This window comes from Pongo pygmaeus, chromosome 2 (genome assembly GCF_028885625.2).
Source record: "Pongo pygmaeus isolate AG05252 chromosome 2, NHGRI_mPonPyg2-v2.0_pri, whole genome shotgun sequence".
Taxonomy (NCBI): domain Eukaryota; kingdom Metazoa; phylum Chordata; class Mammalia; order Primates; family Hominidae; genus Pongo; species Pongo pygmaeus.
This window is the reverse complement of record NC_085930.1, coordinates 124,994,311-125,021,953: the sequence shown is the minus strand read 5'-3', so window position 1 is coordinate 125,021,953 and position 27,643 is coordinate 124,994,311. Positions and strand designations below refer to the sequence as shown.

At 36.6% G+C, this 27,643-nt stretch overlaps 1 long non-coding RNA gene across 1 annotated transcript in view; it reads left to right on the top strand.

Moving 5' to 3' along the window:
- Positions 1-27,643, top strand: part of LOC134739126 (uncharacterized) — a 368,209-nt gene that overhangs the window by 51,268 nt on the left and 289,298 nt on the right. Inside the window, exon 2 of the long non-coding RNA XR_010125636.1 lies at positions 13,239-13,307. This is a non-coding gene — a long non-coding RNA (uncharacterized LOC134739126). The remainder of the gene's footprint in view (positions 1-13,238; positions 13,308-27,643) is intronic.

The window sequence follows — 27,643 nt, the reverse complement described above, 5'->3', positions numbered from 1 at the left end:
TATGTAATATTTCCAGATTGTGGTTGACAGTGGATGGGGATGGGAGTGAAGACACAAATAAGGGGAAACTGACATACTTGTGTAGTATACACACAAGTAAATATATTCTTGTGTTTATAATATATAAATCTAAGTAATACATATACACATATATATAACATTGTATATATTATATAAATATATACTATATGTTTATACTATATTACCTATATAATAATATACAATTGATATTACTTAAGTTTATATTATATATGAACTTTACAAGTTTATAATGTTATAAACATACATATGTAGCATTCGTATTTGAATACACGTTCAAAATATAATTTCACAGAATTTTAATTATGTAAGCAAATCTGCTTATATTTGAATTCCCAGAAGTTATGGCACACGTGATTATCTTCTTTTCACCTCAAAGCCTTACTTGTAGAGTAGAAAGTGCCTTCTCTTGGTTTCTTTTGGAATTCCTTCATTTTATCCCAGTATACACGTATAGTCTAAGCTCAGCATTTGGTGCTATGCTGGCTTTTCTGCCCAAATGCTATGAATTTAAGCCATGCATAAATATAAAACATGGGGTCATGTTTGAAGTCTGGTTCTTTACCAATCTTAGTTTAGACCTGAGTAATTTGGAAGCACAAGAAGCCAAAGAAATTTTTAATCTGCTAAAAGTGTCTTCAAAAATGGCGGTTGTTAAGTATCCATTCAAAGAAAAACTGAGTATTCCTGGCAGATGGCTGATATTTTAAATCCTCAAAATTTATTTACTCTTATTTTAACCATCATAAAAATTTTAGTGTATCAATTGTACATGAAACTGAATATTAAAAGCCAGAGAAGAAACACGCTGGCATGTATTTATTTTGAGCCCAGTCACCTCAAATTATAAACAAGTTCTATACTATGTCTGCACAAATGCACATGTATATTACATAGCCAAGTATTATGTAAATCAACAATTATCATTGCTGCACACACTATTTTCCTACAAACTCCAATATGATTTTCATAAACAACTGTTTCTCAAACATGATGTTTAGAATTTCCCTCCCCAATGACCTCTGTTTATGAGCATATTATATACCTTTTCTTTGCATTGTAGTTATAAAGCAAAAGAGGCTGCCTTGCAAAGTACATTTCTTCCTATCCTTCTTGCAGAAGATAATACACTGGTGGCATTTTCTGACATTTTGGAATTTTTTTTTTAATTTTTTGCTCAGTTTTGCTCTGGATAGACTATAAAGAATTAAAATTTGTTTCAGGGTTTTTTTTTGGAATCTATCTTTTTTTAGACTCATAACTTGCATTTGTCATTGAAAAAGTAAACATTTGAAAGAAAAAGAAAAAGATCAGGAAATATGGAGAAACAAGTTGTGTTTCAAATGAAGTTTTCCATGCAGTTCTCTCTACCACCTGCCATAGAACATTTTAAGGAAACTCAGCTGACAGCAGAATTAGTGCCTCCCAAAGGTCCTAAATATGCACAATGTCTTCCTTTATGGCAGAACTCTCTTAATTGTCATTTCAGGTTGTTCAAAATGACAGGAATAAAACAGAAAACAAGAGTTTTGTGTGGAATAAGTATAGAGTTCATCATAGCTATTAAAAATTGTAATGACATGAAAGCCAATTGTGAATTCAGGTGGTTATTCTGAATGTACTTAGGTACATGACACTTGAGGTAAACATTTTGGCCCCAGACAGCTCCATTAATTAATTACTACTCAGGATTCTAAAGCTTGCTTAGCTGCTTCAAGAGCTGTGTGGAATACTTATAAGATACATACTCAAGGCAAGTCCAGACAGGCAAACCAGGTACTTAATAACATTTTCCACATATTTGTTTGACTTTTACATATTAAAGCTCTGTATAAAATATTAAAAATATTTTACACCACCTTCCATTTTTCTCTATAGAGAAATGTATATAGAAAAATCTATAGCAATTTAAAATGAAAAAAAAATAGTGTGTCTGAAGAGGGCAGCCTTTCCACAATTTCTTGGAATTGACTCCACTTAAATACACATTACACTGGGCAGCTAATTTTTTTTTTTTTTTTTTTTCATTTAATGCTTGTGACTGCTTTTACATGTGCTGGTCCTAAATCTTACTCTCCAAAAATTAGGCTCAATTCTCCACTTCATGTCCCTCCTCCATGTTTTTTTTTTTTTTTTTTTCAGTTTCAATTTATGTAGGTGGCAACAATATTCTTCCAAACAGAAGTCTGTATTTGAAATAATTAACTTTCCCCCAACTTACTAATGAGTATTTTAAGGGTATACAGTTGCTTTTTTAGATGACATTTTATAGAAGTTGTTCCTTCTTTCAATAATTATAAAATCTTTAGTTTCTTTGGGGGAAAAATTGACATACTTTTCAAACTTTTCTACACCATTTATGCCCACAAGGATTAGCTATATGATCATTTTCAAGAAAGGTCATATATGTGCTCTCTCTGACATACTCCATTCTGTCGTAGAGCAAGACTTTAAATGTTTTCTACCCGTAAGCACACCCACCTTGAGAAGCATGCACACTGAGGGCAGTTTGTACCTGACAGTTAGCATGGAGGATGATTCATTGCTGGAGCCTTGGCTATGCTCTCCTTGGTACCTACAGCCAAATGGTCAAGTTGGAGCCTTGTTAAAACTGCCAGTGGTTGGGTAGCTCATTGCAACTGAGGGGGAATCCATTGCTACTTTTGCAGAGGAGAACTTGGTCCTTCCACTTCATTTTATGCTGAAGGTAAAGAGGCGAGAGGAAATCCCAGGATGACAGTGGAGGGCTGCGCAGTGTCTCTGGACATGTTCTTACAGGGGAAAACTTGGGAGTTTCATGTCTCTCTGTGATTAGGGATAGAAAGAAGGATCTCTAATTTTGTGAGGTGTTAATTAAACCACCCTTAAAATTCAGCAAATGCCTCTACCACTTTCAATCTTTGAAAAGCTTTGTGGATTATAGTGCATTGGTAGCATTTAAGTCCAGAGATGTCTGACTCTCCTGAGAATTCATATGGCTTTGAGGAAAATGTGATTGGGTTGGAATCCTGGTTAGAGGCCGCTCCATTCCCAGAAACTGTGTTCTAGCTAGCCTGTGGCCAGATCCTTCCCATTTAATAATGTCCTCTGTATGACAGCAATATTATGAAAACACCTTGAAAATATATAATGTGACATACGAATATTTAAAGACTCATGCATTCCTGGAAAGTTTGACTTTAGTTCAACCTTCTCAATTTATAGATGAGTAGAAATGACTTGATAAATGCCACATAATTAGTCTCAGATCTAAAAGAAACAAAACGTTCCCAGATTTATTTTCATATACCTTATATGGTAGGCAGCCTCCAAGATGGCCTCCAATACCTGCCTCCTGATATTAATACCTTGGTGTAGTCACTCCCACACTGTTCCAGGATTGGTTTTCTTGGCAACAATTGCCTGTAATCATGGGTGACTAATGAGGAAATTCAAGATTTCTTTTGTTTAAAAGAACTCTGACAATGCCTGACACCGCTACGTGTGTTTTACAAGTTTCCAAAACACTTGCTAGAAAATCTTCAATCCACAAATCCAGCCAGTGGAATCAACTTTGAGTTTGGTTTTTATTTATATTTTTTTGGAGACAGAGTCTCTGTTGCCCGGGCTGGAGGGAAAGTGGCACCGTCATGGCTCATACCAGCCTCAGATTCCTGGGCTCAAGAAGTCCTATCTCCTCAGCCTCCTGAGTAGCTGGAACTATAGGTGTGCACCACTATGCCCAGCTAATATTATTATTATTAGTTTTGTTTTTTTTTTTGTAGAGACAGCGTCTTGCTATGTTGCTCAAGGTGGTTTCAAACTCCTGGCCTCAAGTAATCCTCTCACCTTGGCCTCCCAAAGTGCTGAAATTATATGCATAAGCCACTGTGCCCATCCCAGCTTTGAGTTTTAAATTCTAGATATGCTAGTGTCTTGACATTTTCTGGAGGTAGTGATCCAATATGATGATTTTTACATCACAAGTTCCAAAAGTAGTGACCAATTTTCAAGTGGGAGTAGACCTAGGAAAATGTGGCAAGCAGTCACTCAATCAATCCTCCATAAACAAGTCGCAAACGAAACACTTTTTAAGTTTTCTATCTTTGGAACTATCCTCTTTAAGAAAGTTAAGGTATTACTTAAAGTCTTCATTGATACTCCAAGTTCCAAACCAGTACTCTGAAGATTTAGGGTCAAATTGTTCAGACTGATATGTTCAGTCTGATATGTACTACAAATTAGATAACTCACTTACTCAGATGTGTTCTAAGGAAGACCAGTTCCCTGAGATGTTTAATAGGTATTCAATAAGTAAATAAGTTGAGATAAAGAGGGAAGAAGAAGATAAGTAAACAGGTTCACTGGACAAATAACATTGGGAAACTGGGTTTCACATTGATCCATGAATAAGTCTTTGAATCAGAAATTCTCAGTGCTTTTTATATGCTAAAATGTTCAGAAATTCCTGAAGAGAGCAGTGTCCTCTGTGTTAGCTTTCCTGCTTTCCTCATACCCCAACATAGAGAGATAAAAACACTATATAAACAGCAACCTGTGGGCCGGATGTGACCCAATAATGATTTTGCAAATAAAGTTTTATTGGAATACGGCCACACTCATTTGTTTGCATATTGTCTATGGCTGCAAATTTGAGTAATTATGAAAGAGACCATATGGCTCATAAAGCCTAAAATATTTACTCTAGGCCCCTTTAAAGAAAAATTTTGCTGAGTCCTGAATTGGAACGTTTAGAAAGTGTAGTATTGCCTGAAACTGACCAAAGAACCATATTTCAGTAGTCCATTCTGTGGGTCCAATTTCTGTACAACACAGTTTGGGAAACAGTGAGTCAGCTCAAGCTTTCCTTATGGATGCTGTGTATGCCTCACCTTCTCTTGTTAGCTTGAAAACAGAAGTCCCTCCACTGCCCTGCTATGGAGCTGGTAGAGGAGGATTTCTGATTCTCTGAGACATGGTCTGGCAGATTGAGCCCTGTAGCTAAAGTGAGTCAGTTCATTTTTGTAAGATGCAGCAAGATCAAGTTGAGTTAATAACAGGAAGCTTATTTATTTACTGAGCATCCTGTTCGCTCTTTTTAGTTTTGTGCAGAAAGGGAGCTGGAGGTTACCTTGTGCTCATGTCTTCGGGGACTTATGGCTGGTTCTGTCTCCTTGAAGAAAGTGACTGCAAGACATGTTAAATAACAATGTGAAAATTCAGGGAATTAATTTTTCTCGAAAGACCTAAAGGGGGAAAAATCCTGAAACTCCTGTTTTCTATGTTTCAAAAGAATAATGTCTTTCTTTCCCCTAGGAATGATTCACTGGATGCTATACGCTTTCTACAGACTTTTACTTGTACCATAGTTAAAGGTGAATAGTGTTTCTGCTAATAAGCTTCATGAGTTATCTATTGCTGTAGATAACAAATTACCTTAAGAATTAGCAGCCTTAAGCAACATTATCTTACATCGTTTCTGAGTGTAGATTGGGTAGGTGGCTCCAGCCCAGTGTCCCTTTTACAGCTACAGTCAAGCCATTAGCTAGTGCTACAGTGTCAGAAGACTTGATGGGCTAGAGTATCAGCTTTTAAGCTCATGCATGTGGTTGTTTACAGGAGGCTTCAATTCCTCACCATATGGGACTCATCATAGGGTGACCCATGTTGTAGCTTTTCCCAGAGTAAACGATAGAGAGCATACCCAAGGTGAAAACCTTAGTCTCTTCTATCCTGGTCTAGGAAATGACATACTATCATTTTTACAGTATTTTATTGGTCAAATAATATGGGAGGGGCCTACAGAGAGGTGTGAATACCAGAAAGCAGGGGTCACTGGAGGGCATCTTAGAGCCTGGCTCCCACATTCTGGTTGTTTAAAGCAGTCTCTGTGATGAAACCTCTTAGCCTTTACCTCTTCCCTCTGGCTTAGGACACTGAAAGTCCAAGGCTAGCAAGTTGGGCCTAACGTCTTACATGTGCCTAAAGTCAACCCTGCACATGTAAGACCATTGATAGCCCACAGGGCACCTTTTTGTAAATGAGAAAAAGGTACCCTTCCCAAGATATTTTACTTCCACTGGTCGGACAATTGTCCTAATATGCCAATTTTATTACAGCAAGGCACTTTACATCTGCTGGAAGAGTGTTGTAATATACCAATGTATAATTTTTTTGTGTTGTGAATGGCTCCCTCATGCAATATACAACATGCACAGCCTGCGTATGCTATGGTCTTGGCATATGGATTCTAGCTAACTGTATATTTAAAATAGCTAAGTACAATGACTGCCATATCTTGACCACAGTCTTTCTAGAATCTTCCAAATGGGCTTGATCTCTCACAGTGCACCCATAACACTTAAGAATTAGGGCAGTTATATGCCCTTAGTAATTACATATTCTTCCTTATAGTAGAGTTATGTATGTGTTAACCTCCCTCACTTAACTGTAACCTCTTTGACGGTAAGAACTGAGTCTCTTCATTCATTATTTCATTCATCTCATATATACTGAGACACCGTTACTGGTAAAAGTGATGGTTAAAAAAAGGGTAACCCTGGTCTCCTGGTACTTAGATTCTCATGTAGGACATGAACAATGTCAAATAAATATGCGAACAAGATAATTTCAAATAGTGATAGGTTCTGTTAAAAAATTATGACAGGGTAATGGGATAAAGACTGATGACATTAGGCTTACTTGTTTTTTGGGGCGGAGTGGGAGGAGAAAGAGGTAAAAACCTCTCAGAGGAGAACCCTAGCATCTTTGTAACCCCTGTTGCTAACAGAGTACCTTGCAGATACTAGATATGGAACAAAATTGTTGTAAAGTTAAAGTGAAGTGGGGTTCAAAGAACAAGCAAATAAAAACTCTGCAAGGAACATTTGGATTTCAGTAAATATGTGCCATATTTTAACTCCTAGAGGAAGATGGAGTCTCTATTATTCCACATCTGCTTTTTATAAGCAAAGCACAAAGGCTTGGTTAGGTCTCCTTAAATAAGACTCATTTACTTCTCCTCTCTCACTGGAAAATAAATAAAACCAAGAGGCAAAGCCTACTGAACATAGTTACCAAATCAGTCTTTACTGGTTAATTGTATTGAGATTTTCTCCCTTTTATATTTGTGCTGAGGCTAGCTTAGATTTATTTTATTTTGCATTTTGTATTGGAATGGGGCACAATGTGTAACTTGTCCAATTGCAGATTTCAGAAAGAGGAACATGGAGATTTCGGAGGCGGTCCAGAGGAGGGCAGTGAAATGGCTGAAAGGCTGGAAACTAGGGCTCACTGAGAAAGGTTAAATAAAACGGATTGATTTAATCATGAAAAAAATGCCAAAGGATGCTTGGCATTAAAAAGAGATAAAGAATATGTGAGCTGCTTGTCATAGCTTTAATTATCTGGGGCTTTATTAGAACTGGAAAGATTTAGGTCAGTTTTTATGTAGCATGTCTTTCCCAATTGTCGGAAGAGTCTCCATAGTGTTAAGAATGTGATGGAACTCCTTGGCTTAGTGAAATGAATCTAGAGTTCTTGCGTTTCATAACTGAGCTAGATAATTTATTACTAAAATGAGAGAAATTAGTTCATAATTGTGTTTATAAAGGATGGGGAGGGTACAGAACGTTTCTTATATATCTCCTGGACACTAACTGCATAGGCTCTCAATAAATGCTGAAGATTTATTGGTATAGCAACACATATTGGAATATTTGTTCCAGAATATCACAGCTATAATGAGGAAATCTTGCCATTCTTTTAATAGCAAAGCTTATAAAGAATGTCCAGAACTTCACTCCACCTTCTTTTTCTTTATCAGTTTCCTTTTTTTTAGTTTGCCTAGTATGAGTACTTGTGGCTTATGTAGCTACTTATTATTTAGGTGAACATGGGTAGAGTCTTACTACTTACAGTTAACAAAGTCTCTTACCCTGGAAGAATAATTTTTAAGTCAGCTATCTATATCTTGCTTATTAAAAATGTCACTGCTGTCTAGATCATTTGCTCTTTTGGTCTCGTTTCTTGCATGATTCACTTCATTGGAGTTGGAAATATGTTTTTCCAGCTGAAATTAAAATGCCAAAACTTATGCCATCCAGAGTTCAGTTTGCCTGAGCAAACCATGTTGGATCCTGGATCATATTTGTCAATGACTTTTTATGCAAAGATGTTAAATGCAGATGTTCAGTTGGCACCTTTCAACACTATTTATTGGTTTTTCATTTTTCTTTCTTCAAATATGCTCAAGGCTTAATGTAGTAATACCAGGAAAAGCTCCAGTTACTGAAAAATGTACATGTTCCCAAGGTTCCTTATCTTACGGTGATTGGCAACTAGATTTGGGAGAAGCTAGCCAAGCAAAGGACAGTTGTGGGATAGAGTACAGTGGCTGCCTGATTGGCTGGCAGTCTCGATGCAGCAGCTGGCATTGTTCCTCAACTCTAAATTGCCATTGAATTTGGTCTGTGTTCCAGACTTCTGCGCAACACTTCCTCTTTTTCCTTTGTTTAACAGAACACCCTGTTAAAAAGGATCTTCCTAATAGCACTCTCTGCATGCTTTGTCACCAAAATGTTCTACACTCTCTTACTCCTGTATTCCCTCTATGATATAAAGTACTTGGATTTCCACAAGCTTTACCAGCCCGAGGAAGGGAAAGAGAAGATTCAAAGTAGTGTAAACATTTTAGTCTCAATATTTCTTTGATTTCTAGTTCCTGCTAGCTTTTGTAGATCATTTAGTTCTTTCAAAGTTATTCCACAGTATTCCTGAGACTTCTCATGCAGTACAGCATGTGCCCATTAACCAACACTGTCGACTTTAAAGTGGTAACTGTCATTTTCCTTATTTCTTACCCTAGCAACTTTAGCAAATGATATTTTCTAAGAAGCCATATTACAGAGCTCCCCATGCTAACATTTTGAAGTCTAGGCCAATGGTGCTACACTTGCTAAGAAATTACAGAAGCTATGGGGGCTCTCCAGCTTCACCATTTTTAATGCATACTTGCCCTCAAGAACGCCATTTCCATCACCACTGTCCGTATTGAAGCTGTCTCCTGTTGATATGTGCGAAAGGTAAATAGGGTTGTTTACTGAAACTGTTAATTAATTAGTTTGATGTTCAGTAGGAACTTACTAAATTCCAGGCACAGGCATGCCTGGTTACAGGAGTAAATAAGACCCAGCCCCAGCTGGCACTCCCACCTCTTACTGTAGGTTTGTGAATGTGTACGCTAAAGAGGGAGCTGCATTTAGAAGCCAATTCTAAGACAATGTGATAAGAATTTTGATAAGGGGTAAGCACGGATGTGTAGGAAACAGATCAGAAGGGCAGCAGCCATTCTTGATATTACGGGTTTTCCCAGGGAGGTGGAGTGGGCTGGGGTATCTAAACTAAAGCCCTTGCTCAACCATTTAATTGGGTTGTGGTTCAAGGTTCAATCTATATCAGTAGATTAAAAATCAGATTCTTTTTTCCCAAGTGACTTCCCACAGTTTCCTGAAATACCTCTCTGGAGTTTGAGTGTTCAATTTATCTGCTTAGAGAAAATTGTTATCAATAATATCCCTGGGACCTTGTCCTTCAGTGAATACATGTGGCTGTGGAAGGATGTGTTGGGATTATTCTGGAATTTTTCTTTGCTCCTAAAATTTAGTGTGAATCAATTGAAGAGCCTCTTAAAAATGCAAATTGCTGGATCCTACTCCCAGAGATTTGTAAATTCTTGGGGTCAGATAATTTGCATTTTCAACCAGCATGCCTCATTATTCTGATCTGGGCACTGCTGTTTGATTAACCACTGGCTGCTAAGAACACTAGTAGGAGTAAAATTAGGATATAAACAATTTCTTAGCTAGTTTGTCAGTTAATTTTATTTTTGTCTAAGCTGACACCCAAACCACATATTATGGGTAGTTTTGGTTTTTTTTTTCAAAAACACATCAAAGAAACCCAACCAGATATTATGATTTGTTATATGAGATTGATTTTTTTAATAGTCACATCCATGAGAGACACCACATAATTCTGAACATTATGTCCTTAAATTTATAATTAATGTTGGTCAGTCATTTTGTTGTTAAACTACTGCCTTTTACATTTATACTTAGCACTAGAAAGGACATGAAGTGTGTGAATGATGTTAGATGCAATTACCATCATAAAGTTGATAATACTTGAGTCAATGCTGAAATGCAGTGTGACCTTTAGGAAAATGTTACGTGTGGGTATGGAAGTATTGTGACACTTCTTAGGAGAGACAGAAGTGCATTTCATATTGAGTTATTATTGCAATCAAATCCACAAGTGCCCATCTTTTGCCCTTCCCATTTCAAGATTACTTGATAACTTGGATCATATGCTGCAGGCCACCCATCTCACTTTTCTTTAAAATATGTTTTGAATGTCAGCACTTGCATCTTGAGTTTGATTATCGTAATTTTATTTTGATTAAAAAAAAAGCCAAAGCTTTGTTTTTCTGATAGTGAAGGTAAAATTTATAGTTACAATTTCAAAAATCCATATTGTGGCTTTAAACAATGATGAGATATGTTCTCAAAACATAATGCCTCAAAAATTAGTCTGATAGTGAATTCCAAAATCTTATGATTTAGGGAGACTTAGAGAGTCTTTGCTAAAGCCCAGGTTATTGGGCTGGAAAACCAGCTCACAGTCTCTTTCTAAAAATTCAGGGAAGCTGGAATCTGTTAAACTATGCAGTTAAGGGGCTATTTTGAATTATTAACATTTTCTAGTTAACTGGGGTTTAAGAACACATTTCTTTGGTATTTTTAAAAACAATATTGAAGGGAATCTAATCTTTCCATGGAAATTCAGTGTTGCCACTATATTAGTAATCATTTAAACACTCTAAAAGTGTAGAATCATTAAATTGTACAGATTTGGGGCTGGGTTAATTAGCCTGACGACCATTTAATTTAACCTTATTTCACAATTAGGAAAATGAATATCAGAGAAGGTACACGATCATTTAGTGGCAGAGTCTGATACATCTGAAGTTCATTCCTATTGTGTCTCGCTAATGAAATATGGTTAAGCTTTTGGTTTAACTTTTAGCTACTACCTTGTTAGTTCTTCCTTTATCCCTATTAAAAACCAAAATACTTTCTCACACTTTGTGCTAGGGTCCAATCTCATTAGCCTCAGTGGCGAAGGGAGGGATTGGGAAGGCCTGAGAGTTAAACCCAGCCCTGCCTTCTCAGATGGGCAGATGCGAGAGGAAAGTCAAATCTAGCCGGCAGAACACAGCATTTACCCACCATGCCAACCTCTCTGTGGCAGAGTTTCAGGAAAGCTGTCAGAATCAGCAAAGGCCAGCACAGAATTACATAGGAATCCTGAAAGGCAGATGGAACGCAGTGATGGTGAATACAAGAATTGGCAGTACGGTATTGGTCTATTGATCATTTTCCAAGCACACCAAGCGCTTTCACATCTTCATGCCTCTGTCATTCTGTTCTTTCTGCCTAAAGCACCCACAAGTTTCTGATGAATCAAATTCCTATAATTTGACTCTTAATTTGAATGAGAGAGGAGAGTATATCATTAAACTCTGCAAGTAACAGAAAATGTGATTATGGTCATTTACACAAGGAGGATTTAGGCAAAAGTAGCAGCCTGAAGCTTTGCTTCAGCTGGTCAACATGATTAGGGCCAGCCTGTCTGCTCGGCTCTTGGCTTTTTCCTCATGGTTACAGAATGATTGCTCTAGCTCTATGTAGCATATCTGCATTTAGAGAGGGAGAAGAATGATGGGATGGTACATGCCTTCTCCTTTCCCTCTCACCAGGAAAACAAAGAGTTTTCTAGAACTCCCCCCAGAAGAATTATACTCATGTCTCATTGGCCAGAGCTGTGCCATGTTACCATTCCTAGAGAGAAGGAATGCTGAGAAAGTGGGTAGTCAGCTTTCTGGTCTCTACGATGGAAGCAGACACCAAAAATTGGTGTCAAGAATGGTTTCAGATGAGCTTGCCTATATGAGCTTGTGGCATTGTACAAGCCCACAGAGGTGATAGCAATGATGTAGTCAGGTCTTTCCTAAGATGAAGGATCTCTTTATAACAAAAATAACTGAATCTCAAACAACCTTGTTTATTAACTTGCACATTTGTATACCAGTTTTGTTTCAAGTGGAAACTTATAATAATGTGGCTTATTTTCTGCTTGTTGAATTAATCCTTTTTTTTTTTTTTTTTTTTTTTTTGAGAGGGAGTCTTGCTCTGTTGCCCAGGCTGGAGTGCAGTGGCATGGTCTCGGCTCACTGCAACCTGTGCCTCCTGGGTTCAAGCAATTCTCCTGCTTCAGCCACCCGAGTAGCTGGGACTACAGGCATGTGCCACTATGCCCAGCTAATTTTTTGTATTTTTAGTTGAGATGGGGTTTCATTGTGTTAGCCAGGATGGTCTCAACCTCCTGACTTTGTGATCTACCTGCCTCGGCCTCCCAAAGTGAATTAATACTTTATATGTGCAAAGATCTTTACCAAGTGCTTCATATGTATTATATTTGAGCCTCACAAAAATCCTGTGATATAAAAATTATTATTCCGGCCGGGCACAGTGGCTCACGCCTGTTATCCCAGCACTTTGGGAGCCCAAGGCGGATGGATCATGAGGTCAGGAGATCGAGACCATACTGGCCAACATGGTGAAACCCCATCCCCACTAAAATAAAACAACAACAACAACAAAAACAACAACAAAAAAACAGGCGTGGTGGCGTGCACCTGCAGTCCCAGCAACTTGGGAAGCTGAGGCAGGGTAATCGATTGAACCCTAAAGATAGAGGTTGCAGTGGGCCAAGATCGGAGATTGCACCACTGTACTCTAGCCTGGCAATAGAGCGAGTCTCCAATCACAAAAAAAATTAAAAAATAATAAATAAATAAAATTATTACTCCAGTGTCATAGAAGAAAAAACTGACGCAGAGAGAGCTTGGGTGACTTGTACCACATAAAATAACTTATACAAACTGAGACTTGGATGCATGTATTTTGACTCTAGTATCCAAATTACTATATTTGCTGAGGAGAATGTTTTAAAAGAAATAAAAGGGAAAGATTAAGTTCAGACAGAATTTAAGATGTGTTCATTTTTGGAACTGTAGACACTGAGTAAATAATTGGTTTAGAGAAACATAAAGTGTATTCCTCTTGTATGACAGCAGGAATTTTTTTTTTTCTCCTCAGAGAACTTCAGCCAACAAGTCTTCAGGTGCTCCTTCCTATAGCAGATGGTCCAGTTCACAGCCACATCAGGTAACAGGCTCTTTTTAAGAAACTTGACATGCTTGTTTTCCTTGAAGTGCGCTTGAACTTACTTATTTTCTTTCTTTCTTTTCTTTCTTTCTTTCTTTCTCTTTCTTTCTCTTTCTTTCTTTCTTTCTCTTTCTTTTTCTTTCTCTTTCTCTCTTTCTTTCTTTTGCTGGGCAAGTATGGAAGCTTTTGGGCTCTTGTCTAGTCTCACCTCAAATGTGGCCTCTCTTGACAAAGGGCTGTGCAGTTCATTCATCATCTGCATCAAGTTTAAGGTCAGGGCTGTGAACGTGATGGTGACAGGAAGGTAGGAGCTTGGAAGATGCTGAGGTTCCATGTTCAAAGCCCTCCACAGTGAATAGCATAGATAAAATTAATCCAGCAAATATCGAAAGTTAAGTTTGCCTTGTTTTTCTTTGACAAAAAATTTTCTCTTCCATTCCTTTTATTCCGGAAAATTGTATAGGCATCCATGTGTATTTGCATGGAACTGTGTGGTACATGGTGTCTCTCTCTGTGAGTTTATGTACCAATATATTAAGAAAAGGCACTAATTTTATGAAGAATTACTTTTTTGCCTAGTTACTCAGGCTCATTGACAACCTCTACTCAGGTCAATTAATACTGAATATTATTTGCCTAGAGGGTAAGTTAAGCCAGCAGAGTGATGTTATATCTCTCTGTGTAAAGAAAACCAGATATTTTCTGTTAGTGAGCATTTTTACAGGCGACACACTGTGACCACGTGGGTTTCTGAGTGGTCTTCTGCTTTTTGAAACCACATGATGAGAGAACACTAACTTTGGACTCTAAAAGCTGAGCAGGATATGCATTCAAATCACCTACTAGTTATGAGACCAAGAAGAAAACAACTCTCATTTGTCTTTGGTTAGAATTATCTCTAACCAAGTGACTTTTCAAGTCACTTCAGCTTCTGCAGTAATTGTAAGAAGGCACATGATAAATAATTTACATTTACTCCCCACTCTTATTAACTTTTGTCAAAATTTATCATTGTTGCTAACTTACTCCAATGGCAGCATGATATAAGAACTCTTTCTCTATGCTCTTTTTAAACTTTTTTCTTTTTGCAATTATAAATTGCCATTTGTCAGTAAAACAATGGTAAAGAAAATTAATGAGAAGAATAAATTCTACCACTATGCAATATTTTATCCTAGTACCTATTTTGACATTGAATTGGTTGGTAAAAAGAAGTTGATATGATGGCTCTGCCTCCATTGGCATCAACTTTGTGTGGATGCTGTAGGTTCTGGTAATTTAAAAGGATGTATTGCTTGATGCCTGTGAACTGAAAAAGTGGGTGGCACAAAAGAGGGGCAGTGGCCCCAGTAAACAGAAATTTCTTTGACTATCCAGGTTTCATTTACTTCCTGCAGAGTGGACATAACCTGAAAATGCACAGTTGGTTATGAATTAGTAGTATTTCTGATTTCTATTCTCAGACTTTCTAGGGACTGAATTGAGCAAGTCACTACTCATCTCTGCACCCACTCTGAAAAAGTCCTAGGAGATATTTTAATTTAATCTTTATGATCTAAGAAAAGTGAGACCTGGAGATTATACTGTTCAAGATTATATGAATTCAGTTGTCCTAGAATTCTATGTTCTTTTCTCAGAACTTATTTAATTTTACAAGTCAATAAGATCCTTTTGGGAACTTCCCAGTGAGATAATCTAATATTATCTTTTTGTGAATCTGTGCTGGTCCTGGAAAGCTCTTCACATGATGCAATGAAATGAGAAGAGTGAAGACAGGGTAGTCCTTAATAAAATTACCTTTATTTTTATAAAAGTATACATATATTGGATGGTATTTGTGTCATTTTAAATATCCTAGGCAAATTAAAGTGTTGACCATTTTATGTACATTTTCCAGTGTTTTCTCTTTGAACACTTACAGGTCTGTGAAATTCAAGAGTGGAATAGGTACTAAAAGTGGGTTTCCTTTTTACCCTCTCACATATTGGAAGAACTGTGGTTATATTGGGGGACTTTCAACCTTAGTTATGCCTTTTTCATTGTGGGACATAACTGGGTGGGATTTTCAAATGGTACTCTGTCTAAAACTAATATTGGTGTCATCTTTTTGGTATTGAGGGTTCCCTTTTATTCTAAACAAAAGGAGTGGTATGGTTCTTTATATTCCTTTAGTTTCCTTGGCAATTGCCTATTGTGCTGGACCTTTACTCTTTTGCTTGCAGATGCATTCAATGACCATCCCTTGACATCTACCTTCCCAAGCTCCCCTGCTAACTGAACACCAAATAGGTTTCCTCAATGGGAGACCTTAGTAGGATTTAGGAAAGAGATAGGAAGGACAAAACGAGGATATTTATTTCCCTTTCTGTCTGCTTTTGGATAGTATCCCTCTACGGTCTGGGTAGACCAGCTCCTGTGAGACAACCTGTTTTCTAGCCCCTAGAGGCAATCCCCTTTGTCCCCTCAGCCCTAAGGGAGGCAGCAGCTTCCTTCACCTGTTGAGTTTTTAGCTCTCAAAACACACTTGTAACTAGTTCCCTGTATTAAATTCCTTCTCTTGGACTGCCTGGTATGGTCTGTTTTTTCTGACAGCTTTTCAGCTGTTCTCTGAATGATACACCTACTGTTGTATATGCACTTCATTCTTTTGTTCTTGTAACAGTGGCGTTTTAGAAATGGGTGAATATTTACAGGATCACAGCCTTGCAGCTGCTGAAAACTCTGAGATTTATTCTTCTGAGCTGGCCTGGTGGGTAGTAATCCTTTTACCCCCCTGTTCCACGCAGAATAATTATTCTTCTTTGTTACTCATATTCTAATCCGCTCCTTTTAAATTTGTGTTTATTAGAAGAAGCTTTGTCTTTTGTGTTTGCAATAAATAAGCTTATTGGCTTCAGTCTTTGAAAATTACCTACACAAATTCTTAGCCTAAGGTTGAAAATATAACTGCCAACTCAATCAACATAGCAGATTCCAGCTGCTGTGTTCTCCTTTGACTTTTGGCATCTGCAGAACACTTTTTTTTAATTGAGTCATGGATTTTTAAAAAAATATTTACAAGATTTTATTATAGAAATTTTAGGTGTACAATAAAGAAAGTAAAATTAAGTAATGAGCTCTCATGTATCCATCATCCATTTTGAGCAAACATTGATATATTGCTGTTCTTGTTTTTTTTGTTTTATTCTCTTATTAATATATTATAGTTGTACATATATTAGGGGTACAAGTGATATTTTGATACATGCATACAATGTATAATAATCAAATCAGGATAATTAGGATATCCATCACCTCAAATATTTAGTTTTTCTTTGTGTTGAGAACATTACAATTCTTTCTTCTAGCTATTTTGAAATACACAATAAGTTATAATTTCCCTACTATACTATCAAATGCTAGAACTTATTCCTTATATCCAGCTTCATTTTTATACCCATTAACCAACTTCTCTTCAGCATTTCCCTCCTGTTTTTTCCTTCTCAGCTTCTGGTAACCACCATCCTACTCTCTACCTTCATGAGATCCACTTTTTTAGCTCCCACATATGAGTAAGAACATAAGAACATGTGATATTGGTCGTTTCATGCCTGGCTTATTTCACTTAACATAATGACAACCAATTTTATCCATATTGCTGAGTCATGGATTTATATTCACCAGAGTTCAAGTGGATCTTGCCCTATTTGTTTGTAGAATACTGGTTCTACAGATAGATACAACATAGATACAGTAATGAGTAAATCAGTATACAGGCAGATACCTGCCTGTTTATAGCAGTGTGCTGGTATGAGAATTAATAAAATCACCATATCTTCATATTCATTATTATCATAGCTAATGTTTATTGAACATTTACTGTGTGATGTCTGCTAATTTCTTTGCATGTACTCTCTCATTTAATCTTCCCAATATCTCTATAATAAATATGCAGTATTTTACAGATGAGAGAACTGACTTAATTAATTTGTCCAATGACACAGAATTAGTTCTGTCAGATTACAGTGCCCTAGGCTACTAAATGGTAGACAATATTACCTCTCTAAAGATTTTAGAGTAATTTAAGGCCATTGAAAACCATTTTAACCAGTAGTTACGTTTTGAGCTAATCAGAATGCAACATTTTTGTATTTCAAACACTATTTCTACTTTGAAATTATTTTTGCATGATTTTCTTTGTTGAAAAAAGCTTGTATTTACTTGCACACTATTTACAAATAGATAACTTTCAAAACAGACTTTACCATATTTATTAATACATTTTGTTTTAAAATGTACCTTTTGGTGCTTTGTTTGAAATGATTTGAAAACACATTTGTAAGAAAGTGTTATTTTTCCCTTTGTTTTGCATTTTGTCAGGAATGCATCTTAAAGTTTTATATGCTTACAAATATCTGCCCCAAATAATCATTAAGCACCACACTTTGAATAAAGAAAACCGACAAGTGAGTGTGGTGACTGGCTGAAAAATAAAGTGATGAATTGAAATTATGATAAGTTTTCTATACATATTGTATACTTCTCTGTAGAAATGTTTCTGATGTCCTATCATCCCTCTCATATTCAGAAAATTTCTTATGAATATTAAATACTTTATCTTACTATACTTTAGAATTTAGAAGTTGTTTTCTTTAGATAATTGGCATCAATCCAAGCATTGTGTTCTTAAAACCCTCAGTGTAAAGTTTTGGTCAATAATGATCAATCTATTGATTGACAACTCTTTAGCTCTTTAGAAAACTTTTGTTTAGAGTAGTCTTTGATAGGTGAGAACCTTAAAATGTATCTCATTAAATTGGAAAACCAGTGATTTTTTTTTAAAAGACCGTAATGTGTTAAAGAGTAGCAATTGACTCAAGAAAACTCAACCAGATATTCCAGTGCCATTATTTTCTAGTAGTAGATAGAATTGACAGAATTCAAGGCTGATAGCAGAAGTTTTAGGCATCTAAAAGGATTAGTGTTAAACTAGGGAAAAAGAGAGGATTCTACTGTTTTTACTGTGTTTGTATAGTAAGAGAAAGGGGAATGTGGCCTGCCGATAAAAGGCTACAGTGAATATTTTTCCTGGATTTTCTTATATATTATTTTTATACCTATGTATCTTATACTCACCATGGAGTAGAAGCTCATGAAGTTATTTGATGAATGAATGAATGAGTGAATTATATGAAATAACAGCAGGAATAGCATGCAAAAAGGGGAACCTCAAATCCATATTTATTTTTCTTTCCTCAAATCATTAGTTTCCATTTTCTCCATAACCAAGGCTCACATGAAAGCTGATAAATATGAATTGATCGAGGTGAAATCACTATCATCACTTCAAGCATTGCTGTAGGAAAAGTAGAGGCTGCCAGAGAACAGAGTAGTTTATACACTCAATCACTGGTCAGTCATGATGTTCTGCATTTATAATATCCATGTTATGCATTTGGGATTCATGTGGCCATGAGATTTCAATGATGAAACATTAATATTGCAATTATGTGTATGATTGCTTGGTGCTGTGGTATCCATAGAGATTAATGTGAACTTCCAGTTTGTTCTGGTTCAGGATTCTGAGCAAAATCGACCACTTTCATCTGTGTGTGAGTTTGTTGATCTGTATGTTTGCAATATAAGTAGACAGAAAAAAATTTGTTTGTGTCTATATCTGTATCTGTACCTAAATCTTTATAATACCCACTAGTCAAAGACCATCAGGAACATACATATGTTTAACCAAGTTTAGGATTATTACTTCCTGCTATGGTCTGAATGTGCCCCTCCTAACCTATATGTTGAAACTTATCCTTAATGTGACAGTATTAGGAGATGGGGACTTTGGGAGGTGAGTAAGTCATGAGGGAAGAGCCCTCATGGGTAAGATTAGCACCCTTATAAAAGGGCTTGAGTGTATGGTTTGTCCCCTTCCATTCCTTCCATCATGTGAGGACATGGTGTTCATCCTCTCTGGAGTACACAGCAACAAGGCACCATCTTGAAAGCAGACATTGTCTGCTTTCAGACAATGTTTGCTGGATCCTCAGCAGACATTGAACCTACTGGGCCTTAGCGATCATGGTCTTCCAGCTTCCAAAACTATGAGAAAATAAATTTCTGCTCTTTATAAATTACCAACTCTCAGGTATTTTGTTGTAACAGCACAAATGAATTTAGACAGAAACTGGTAGCAAGAGGTGAGGTATCTCTGTAACAAATACCTGAAAGGACACTTGCTTTATTGCCTGCTGTTGCTGGAGTAAAGGAGACAGCACACCATGGAAATCATGAGCATCTGAATTGGAGGGTGCTGTTGGGAGGGGCTTCTTATGGGATTTGGGTCTGGGTTAGGTGAGTTTGGTGAGATTTGAGGAAGCAGTTTTTTTTCTGGATTGAGTGCTGTTAGGAAGCGGAGATAATTCTATGATTGTTATTTTTTCTTTTAAAAAGCATTTCAATAGTTTTTGGGGTATAAGTGGTTCTTGGTTATGTGGATGACTTGTAATAGGGGTGAGGTCTGAGATTTTTGCACACCCATCACGTGAGTAGTGTACCGTGTACCTAATATGTAGTTTTTTATCCCTCATTACCTCCCGCTCGCTCTCCGAGTCTCCAGTTGTCCGTTGTACCACTCTACATGCCTTTGCATACCCATACCTTAGCTAAAACTTATATGATTATCTTAATAGTTTTATCCAGAAGGGAAGAGAAATGGAGCAAGGCTAAATATGTAAGTGGTAAAGAAGCAACAGTCACTAGTGTTACCTGGGTGAAGATAATGTTTGATCAGTTCTGTAATTTGGACAGTGATTTTTTTTTCTATCTCCTTAGCCATAATGAGAGAGTAGTCTCATTTTTGTTTTGTTCAGTTACAAGTATGAACTAACCTCATCAAATCTGATGTTGATGTTCTGTGAAATATTTTTGTTAAGGGGCTAGCTCCAAGCCCTCTACTTTAGACAGCTATTTTATATACATACACTTGATTTATATAATTGTATATAAAAAAGGGAAGGCCCACAGTGCCCTTCCTGATACTTGCATTTATGTATTTGAGAATCTGACCAGAATAACAAAATGACATTTTTTTTAATTTTTAATTTTTGAGGATACCTAGTAGGTGCATATATTTATGGGGTACATGAGATATTTTGATACAGGCATACAATGCATAATAATCACATCAGGGTAAATGAGGTATCCATTACTTCTGGCATTTATCCTTTGTGTTATAAACAATCCAATCATACTCGTTTCATTATTTTTAAATGTATAATAAATTATTAACTGTAGTTACCCTGTTGTGCTCTCAAATACTAAATCTTATTTATTCTATCTAACTACATTTTTGTATACATTAACCACTCCCAATTCCCAATTCCCCTCACTCACACTAGCCTTCCCAGCTTCAGGTAACCATCATTCTCTATATCCATGAGCTCAATTGTTTTCATTTTTTGTAGCTCCCACAAATGAGAATATATGAAGTTTTTCTTTCTATGCCTGGCTTGTTTCACTTAACATAATGACCTCCAGTTGCATACATGTTGTTGCAGATGACTGGATCTCATTCCTGTTTATGGCTGAATAGATCTCCATTGTAATGTGCCACATTTTCTTTATCCATTCATCTGTTGATGTACACTTAGGTTGCTTCCAGGTCTTGGCTGTTGTGTATAGTGCTGCAATAAATGTAGGAATGCAGATATCTCTTCGATATACTAATTTCCTTTCTTTGGAGTATATACCTAGCAGTGAAATTCCTGGATCATATGGTAGTTCTATTTTCAGTTTTATAAGGAGCCTCCAAACTGTTCTCCATAGTGGTTGTACTAATTTACATTTCCACCAGCAGTATGTAAGGGTTCCCTTTTCTCCACACCCTCACCAGCATTTGTTGTCTGTTTTTTGGATAAAAGCCATTTTAACTGGGGTAAGATGATCTTATTATAGTTTTGATTTGCATGTCTGTGATGATCAGTGACACCAAGCACCTTTTCATATGCCCATTTGCAATTTGTATGTCTTCTTTTGACAAATATCTATTCAGATATTTTGGCAATTTTTACTTGGATTATTATCTTTTATCCTATAGAGATGTTTGAGCTGCTTATATATTCTGGTTATTAATCCTATGTCAGATGGACAGTTTGCACATATTTTTCCCTATTCTATGGGTTGTTGCTTTACTTTGTTGTTGCTTTTGCTATGCAAAAGCTTTTTTTTAACTTGATGTGGTCCCATTTGTCATTTTTTTTGGTTGTCTACACTTGTGAGGTATTACTTAAGAAGCTTTTGCATAGTCTAATGTCCTGGAGAGTTTCTCTGATGTTTTCTTTTAGTAGTTTCATAGTTTGAGATTTTATATTTAAGTCTTAAATCCATATTGATCTGGTTTTCATATATGATAAGAGATAGAGGTCATTTACTGGATTTACTTATTAGTTCTAATAGTTTTTTTGGTGGTTTTTAGGTTATTCCACATGTAAGATCCAATCATATGCAAACAAGGATAATATGACTTTGTCTTTTCCAATTGGAATGGCCTTTATTTCTCTCTTTTGTCTGATTGCTTTAGCTAGAACTTCCAGTACTATGTTGAATAACAGTGGTGAAAGTGGGCATCTTTGTCTTATTCTGGAGAGGCTTTGTTTTTTTGTCTTAGAGGAAAGGTTTTCAGTTTTTCCCCATTCAGTATGATACTAGATTTATGGGGCTTTCATATATGGCTTTCATTGCATTGTGGTATAGTCCTTCTACACCCAGTTTTTTGAGGGTTTTTTTTGTTTTGTTTTGTTTTGTTTTTTTACCATGAAGGGATGTTGAATTTTATCAAATGCTTTTTCAACATCAATTGAAATGATCATATAATTTTCATCACTTATTCTGTTGATATGATGTATCACATTGATTGATTTGTGTATGTTGAATCATCCTTGCATCCCAGGAATAAATCCCACTTGGTCATGATGAATGTTCTTTTTAATGTATTGTTGAATTTGGTTTGCTAGCATTTTGTTGAGGATTTTTGCAACAATATTCATCAGGAATATTGGCTTGTAATTTTCTCTTTTTGATGTGTCTTTGGTTTTGGTGTCATGGTAATTCTAGCCTTGCAGAATGAGTTTGAAAGTATTCCATCCTCCTCTACTTTTTGGAAGGTTTGAATAGAATTGGCATCAGCTCTTCTTTAAATGTTTTGCAAAATTCAGCAGTGAAGCCATTGGGTTCTGGGCTTTTCTTTGCTGGGAGACTTTTTATTACAACCTTGAACTCATTATTATTATTGGTCTCGTCAGGTTTTAGATTCTTTTGCTGTTCAATCTTGGTAGGTTGTATGTGTCTAGAAATTTATCAGTTTCTCCTAGGTTTTCCAATGTATTGGCATATAGTGGCTCATAGCAGCCTCTAATGATCTTTTGAATTTCTGTAGTGGTACAGAAATTTCTGTAGTAAGATTGTAATGTCTGTCTGTCTGCCTCTCTCTCTCTCTCTCTCTCTCTCTCTCTCTCAACGGGGTCTTGCTCTGTTGCCCAGTCCGGAGTGCAATGATGCAATCTTGGCTCACTGCAACCTCCGCCTCCTGGGTTCAAGAGATTCTCCTGCCTCAGCCTCCCAAGTAGCTGGGATTACAGGCGTCTGCCACCACGCCTGGCTAATTTTTGTATTTTTTGTAGAGACGGAGTTTCACCAGGTTGGTCAGGCTCGTCTCGAACTCCTGACCTCAAGCAATCCACCCGCCTCACCCTCCCAAAGAGCTGGGATTACGGGCCTGAGCCACTGCACTTGGCAGTGATGCCTCTTTTAAATCTCTGATTTTATTTATTTGGGTCTTCTTTGTTTGTTTCTTAGTCTGGCTAAAGCTTTGTTGCTTTTGTTTATCCTTTCTAAAAACTTATTTTTGTTGATATTTTGTATTTTTCATTTCAAATTCATTTATTTCTACTCTGATCTTTATTATTTTTTTCTTCTACTAAATTGGGGTTTGGTTTGTTCTTGCTTTTCTAATTCTTTAAGATGCATCATTAGGTTGTTTATTTGAATTTTTTCCTACTTTTTGATGTAGGCATTTATTGCTATAAGCTTTCCTCTTACTACTACTTTGCTGTATTCTATAGGTTTTGGTGTGTTGTCTTTCCATTATCATTTAAGATTTTTTTTTCAATTTCTTTCTTAATTTCTTCATTGACCCACTGGTCATTCAGGAGATATTGTTTAATTTCCATGTGTTTGTATAATTTCCAAAATTCATCCTGTTATTGATTACTATTTTATTCCATTGTGGTCAGAGAAGACACTTGACATACTTTCAATTTTTTTGAATGTTTTAAGACATCTTTGTGGCCTAACATATGTTCTATCCTTGAGGATGATCCATGTGCTGAGAAAAAGCACGTGTGCTCTGCAGCTATTGGATGAAATGTTCTGTAAATACCTATTATTAAGTAGGTTTGACATTGAACAAAGGACAGTCTAGATTATCTGTTTAATGCTGAAAGTGGGGTGTTGAAGTCTCCAGCTATTATTGTATTGAGGTCTATCTCTCTTTAGCTGTAATAATATTTGCTTTATGTATCAGGGTGTTCCAGTGTTAGGTACATACATACTTATAATTGTTATATCCTCTTGCTGAATTGACTTTATCATGGTATCATGACCTTTTTTGTCTCTTTCTATAGTTTTTGTCTTGAAATCAATTTTGTTTGGTATACATAGAGCTACTCCTGATCTTTTTTGGTTTTCATTGGCATGGACTATCTTTTTTCTGTCCCTTTATTTTGTGTCTATGTGTGTCTTTACAGTTGAAGTACGCCTCCTGTAGGCAATGGATCATTGGGTCTTGTATTTTTATCCATCAAGCCAGTCTATGTCTTTTGATTGGAGAGTTTAGTCCATTTACATTCAATGTTATTATTGATAAGTAAGGACTTACTTCTGTCATTTTGTTATTTGTTTTCTGGTCTTGTCTTCCTTCTTTCCTTCCTTTCTTTCTTCCTTTCAGTCAAGGTGATTTATTCAGGTGGTATGTTTTAATTTTGTGCATTTTATTTTTTGTGTATCTGTTGTGTGTTTTTTGATTTGAGGTTACCATGAGGCTTTCAAGTATTTTATAACCTGTTATTTTAAACTGATGACAACTTAACACTGCCTGCATAAACCAATAAACAAAGAAAAAATTAATAACTCTATAGTTTAACTTTATCACCTTTTTAACTTTTTGTTATTTTTGTTTACACCTTATTTTACTGTTTCAAATAGTTGTTATAGATACTTTTTTTGATAGATTTATCTTTTAGTCTTTCTACTCAATATATGAGTAGTTTACATACCACAATCACATTGTTATAATATTCTGTACTTATTCTTACCAGTTTTGCACCTTCAGATAATTTTTTATTGCTCGTTAATATCATTTTCTTTGAGATTGAAGAACTCTCTCTAGCATTTTTTGTAGGATTGGTCTGGTGTTGATGAAATCCCTCAGCTTTTGTCTGTCTGGGAAACTCTATTTCTTCTTCGTGTTGGAAGGATATTTTCACTGGATATACTATCCTAGAATAAAAGTTTTTCTTCTTTAACACTTCAAATATGTCATGTCACTTTCTCCTGGTCTACAAGGTTTCAACTGAGAAGTCTGCTGCCAGACATATTGGAGGTTCTTTATATGTTATTTGTTTATTTTCTCTTGCTGGTTTTTGGATCCTTTCTTTATCCTTGACCTTTGTGAGTTTGATTATTAAATATCCTGAGGTAGTTTTTTTTTTGGATCCTTTATCCTTGACCTTTGTGAGTTTGATTATTAAATATCCTGAGGTACTTTTTGGGTTAAATCTACTTGGTGTTCTATAACCTCCTTGTACTTGAATACTGATAACTTTCTTTGCATTTGGGAAGTTCTCTGTTATTATCCCTTTGAATAAACTTTCTATCGTGATCTTTCACTCTACCTTCTCGTTAAGGCCAATAACTTAGGTTTGCCCTTTTGAAGCTGTGTTCTAGATTTTGTAGGCATGCTTCCTTGTTTTTTATTCTTTTGTTTTTTCTCTCTGACTACGGATTTTCAAATAGCCTGTTCTCAAGTTAACTAATTTTTCTTCTGCTTGGTCAATTCTGTTGTTGCGAGACTCTGATGCATTCTGCAGTATGTCAGTTGCATTTTGTAGCTCCAGAATTTCTGCTTGATTCTTGTTAATTATTTTAATCTCTTTGTTAAATTTATCTGATCAGGCTCTAAATTCCTTTCTGTGTTATCTTGGATTCTATTGAGTGCCCTCAAAACAACTATTTTGGATTCTCTGTCTGAAAGGTCACATATCTCTGTCTCTTTGGGATTGGTCCCTGGTGCCTTATTTTGTTCATTTGGTGAGGTCATGTTTTTCTGGATGGTCTTAATGCTTGTGGATATTCATGGGCACCTGGGTATTCAAGAATAAAGTATTTATTGCAGTTTTCATAGTCTAGGCTTGTTTGTACCCATCCATTTTGGGAAGGCTTTCCAGATATTCCAAGGAACTTGGGTGTTATTATCTAAGTCTTGGGTGTTATTATCTAAGCCATGTCAGCTTTAGAGGGAAGCTAAAGCTCAGTAATGCTGTGGCTCTTGCAGACTCATAGAGGTAATACCTTGGTGGTCTTGGGTAAGATCCAGAAGACTTCCCTGGATCACCAGGAAGAGACCCGTGGTCTCTTTCCTTACTTTTCCCCAAGTAAATGAAGTCTCTCTCTCTCTCTCTCTGCTGAGATGCCTGGAGCTGGGGGATGGGTGACACAAGCACCTCTGTGGCCACCATTACTGGGACTGTGCTGGGTCAGAACCAAAGCCAGCATAGTACTGGGTCTTACCCAAGGATCGCAGTGACCACTACCTGGCTATCACCTATGTTCACTCAAGGCTCAAGGGCTGTACAACCTACAGGTGGCAAATCCAACTGGGCTTGTATCGTTTCTTTCAGAGTGTTGAGTTCTCTCTGGCTTTGGGTGGATCTGTGGATGCCATCTAGAAGCCAGGACCTGGAGTTGGGAACTGGCTGAGCTGGCACCCAAACTACAAGACAAAGTCCTTCCCACTATTTCTTCTCCTTTTCTCAAGCAGAGAAGTCTCTCCTCATTGCCAGCACTGCCCTAGACATATGTTGAGTGTATCTAGTTCACATCCTGGCTTCATAAATATAGAGATAAGCAGAGACATGAAATACCAATTCTTACTCATTTGCAAACCATCACATTTTATCAATAGTTTGGTTTAGAGGATTAGGAGGAAAGAAACTATGGCAAAGCAAATTTGCTGTAATATGAAACCTTAAACATTTCGACTTGCATTTGAAAATAAGTTATTTCGAGTGTAAGAAATTAGGGTCGGAGTTAATGAAATGTCTGATTAATGAAACTTGTGTCGAATAATGGCACCCTAATGAAATATGCCTCCTAGTACTCACATATTTGTATATTTTCCTCTCTTTGGAGCTCATGTGGCCCTGTGATTCACTTTTGACAAGTAGAATACAGTGGAGGTAACACTAAGACTTCCTAGCCTAGGTGCTGAGCAGCCTTGCAGTATGGGTCTTGTGCTCTTGAAATGTTCCCTCTAGGAGAAACTATGTACCATGTGGAAGCCCAACTATCCTGATAATGCCATGCTGTGTGGAAGCCCAAGCTAGTCTTGTGGAGAGGCCATGTGGAAAGAGAGAGATACCTAGCCAGGCTCCATCCATTTCAGCCATCCCAGCAGAGGTGTTAGATATTTGAGAGATGGTATCCTCAGGTGATTCCAACCCCAGCTGCCGTCTGATTGCAACCCATAAAAAAGCCCCCAACCTACCCAGGTTAGCCTAGTAGGTAGTTTGTTATGTAGGAATAGATAACTGAAACAATGGATCATTCTCAAATAAACATTACTATTGTCTGTAGTCATAGCTAGGAAAGTGCTGTCAGTTAAAAGTCAGCTATGCTGGTTTGAATGCAGTTAATATTCATTTGCACTAATTATGTCCCTTATATAAAAATGAATACTTTTTAGTGCTTGAAAAAGTTAGACAGAAAATTCACCCTGTAATCTTCTTTTCGTTATTCATTTGCTGAACAAATATTTTCAGACACATCAATGTCATTTAAACTTTTATTCAGTGTTCACTCAGATTCTAGGATATGTGAGCTGTACTTTTCTTGCAGTGTTTTCCAAAGAAATGGGTGAGCTATAGTGGAAACAGTAATACTCATTAAACATTCCATTGGTCCCGTGGATTACTCTCTCCTTTCATTCAGATGAGACTACATGACACATTTTGGTCAATGAAATGATAGTGACATATCACTTTTGGTCTGAGGCGATCAAAAGCGTATGTGTAATTCTC